Source organism: Phalaenopsis equestris, unplaced genomic scaffold, assembly GCF_001263595.1.
Source record: "Phalaenopsis equestris unplaced genomic scaffold, ASM126359v1 Scaffold000889, whole genome shotgun sequence".
NCBI lineage: Eukaryota > Viridiplantae > Streptophyta > Magnoliopsida > Asparagales > Orchidaceae > Phalaenopsis > Phalaenopsis equestris.
The window spans coordinates 224,427-227,592 of NW_018165329.1; positions in this window are offsets into that span (position 1 = coordinate 224,427).

Genomic DNA, 3,166 nt, shown 5'->3' on the forward strand with positions numbered 1-3,166 from the left:
CTCGACCTTACTTATGTAAACATTTGCCTTCTCCTCTGCACAGGGAACCAAAATCAAGGGGAACACATCTTCTTTTTCCCAGGAGGGGTAGGGAGGTGAGGTGCTCGAGCCAGTCGCTAGAGCCTTTCTCTTTCTACGATGGATTTCATCTTCAGGAGTGGCAGGTTTAGGATCTGGCTCAGGTTCAGAAGATCGGGGAAGGCCAAATAGCTTGCCCTCTCTTTGACAGTGTAATGTAACATGTAGTAGCCCGCCGAGGGGTCACTGGCCCTGCCTCCAACCTCTCCTTTGAAGCTACCTCCTTAGCTTCACTCTCTGTCAGGATACTCAGTGTTCAATCATCATCCTGATGTTGAATCTCGAAAGAGGTTGCACCTATCGATGCCTCTTAGGTTTTCTTTCAATGATTGTCAACTTATCTATTGAGATTCTCCAAATAACAACTGAAGTTTAAAAAATGGAAAGATAAAGTTTGCATCTTCGGTCCTCTCTTCGATGCAAGCAATCGACACTCCCCTACTTGTCGGTGCTGCACCATTTGAGTGGGCAGCCTTCCTCTGTAGCTTCTTCCTAGCTATCTGAGCGGCTTCACTAACCTCTCGCTTAGCTTCATGGGCATCTGATTCAACCCACATAGTTGTCGTCATCGAACCAAACTTGTTCAACTACAAAATCTGGTTGACAACTAGTGACTCAGTATACTAGTGGACTAAGAGCCCCCTACGTTCAACCTTCTCTACTTCATTTGGGTAAGAGTGGGCACGGACTTCTTGTAAACTCCTCCCATGGGGACATGCTAATTTCCTCAACCGTTTGAGGAAGACCTAAGGAAGAAGCTCATCTTCCAGTTTTTGATTTTGTTCTCGAGGCCGATCAGCTGGAACTTGCCAGTCGAAACGAACTGCGCATAAATATTTGGGTTGGCCTGGAATGAAAACATATAGGCAAAAGGCTCTAGTGAACATGGAATCCCTGCTCAGCGACAGTAAACAACATACATCATGATGACAATGATTAAGTTAGGCTCGATTTGGGCTGAGTAAATGCAATGGTCGGAGATGGATTGAAGTTTGTGGCAAAATAGTGGCCACATACCCCACTAGAACTAATCTCGATAGAAAGAGATCCTCTCTAAACTAGTTTGTCTCTCGGTCAAATCTACCAATGACTCAGAGCTAAACGACATTATCAAAGATGCAAGTATCTTGCAACAGAGCCACGTCCCCTTGTGACAAAACCAAACTATCGGTAGGGTGTGACAGATTCAAAGAGTCAAGACAATTATTTGGGAGCCATCCAAATGAAGGAAAAAGGATAAAAAAATAGATTGAAGAAAAGAGAAAGAAGGTAGGAGAGTGCAACACCTAAACCAACTCACACCCCTTTTATATAGGGTAACAGGGGAAACAGAAGAGTCTCAAAATCATACCTCAATTTTGAAAATGTGCATTACATCAACATAGCATTCAATAGAAAAAATAATATTAGAAATAATGTTTTATTTCAAAAATATTACACTCAAAATTTCTTTAGAAAGTAAATTTTACAAGCGGTACATTTGTCGCTTCGACCGAAATAAGTCCTCGCCGAGGCAGCCTCTTGTACCACACCTGTCCACTAAACTTAAATCTATCTACGTGCTATGTTTTGGCCTTGATCTAGAGCATCAAGCAGGTTTCACAAAACATTGACAGCTCCAGCCGAAGGACCCTCAACTTCTCAAGCTCCTTTATATCAACCTCATATTGCATCCCAGCTGCCCGAGTGAAGGAGTATTCCATCTCGTCTATGCGATGGGCCTACAACCCAATGGACATTCTCCGTCTATCAGTCACCTTTCTATGGGCCGCAAGTGGGCTCCTCAGGCAGTCAATCACATTTTCCTCTAACTAGTCCCCGAGGCTATACTCTAACTAGCATCTCCACAAGTGAGTCACTAATTGATATCACCTTGTCTGCACCAAAAGACAATATAAGTAAAGATAAAGAGTTTTTTTCTAACCAAGCAAGCCTGAGTCTCATCATACCAAGAAGCTAATCTAACTCCGACCACCAAAGTAGTACACTATTCTCACCCTATGGTGGTGGCGTGCTCACAGTCGTTCGCTCCCAGGTTGATGATAGAGCACTAACTACTTAATTTGCCTCAGGTAGCAGAGCTCCAATGACTTCCTACACAAGTTGTTCTATGGCCAATGATGGGCTGTAGCAGGAGGTTGGGAAAACGCGCCAGCACGTGAACAATCCAACATGCTTCCATGTTCCACCCAATCCTTTCCCCGTCGAGGACCTTGAAGCGAGTAAGATGACCATACTTTGTCCATCAGCTTAATTGCCTTATGTTTCTAGGAAACAAGTTTCTTTTTTCTGCTTTTCTCCCTCTGACCCATTTTCTCCCTCAGGCCTCTTCACTCCCTCCATTTTCTTTTTGTCCTTGGGGTTGTACGACGATGCAAACAGCCTGAAGACCTCCATCATCATTTCCAAACTAGGGACCTCACCCGAAAGTTAGGGAGAGTTCACCATGGAGATATTTGAAAGTTGACCGACTCAAATACAAAAATGCAAGGCAAACATGGAGTAACAATGGCCAATCATGCCTTATTTATAAGAATCATGGGTAGGAATTTTAATTATTAAAGCTCTGATTACGTAATAAATTATATCTAATTTACATTTAATTTTCTTATTCTTTTTTCAGTTGTCTCTTTTAAGAAGTAACATAATTGGGGAACTAAAATATGTACATTGAGAATACTTTTGGCATCAATTTTTGATGTCACGAGTGTAGGGTGTCCACCTGCATGACACAGGACAGTTTACGGTCTGTCCGTGACATCCGATGGCTCGAGGCACTCACCCAGGACCTTTTGGCGCGTGTTGAGGGGGCACGTAGTCAGGGTCATTCTGCTAGGCTATGACTTTCGCTTAGGTGAAGGCCGGTCGGCATTTGGCACGTCAAACGATTCCGATCGGGGCGAAAAATATTATGTGGCGCGTCACGCGCGATTTTGACTCAAATTAACCCGATCATCGGCAAAGTTGTTTAGACGACCCCAGATGATGAATTAGACCCCGCCACTATGTCCGGAACGCCGATTTCGCTTATGGAGGACGTCCACTTCGCTACGGCTTCGCCGGCGGGGGAAAAATGCTTTGAAGCCTC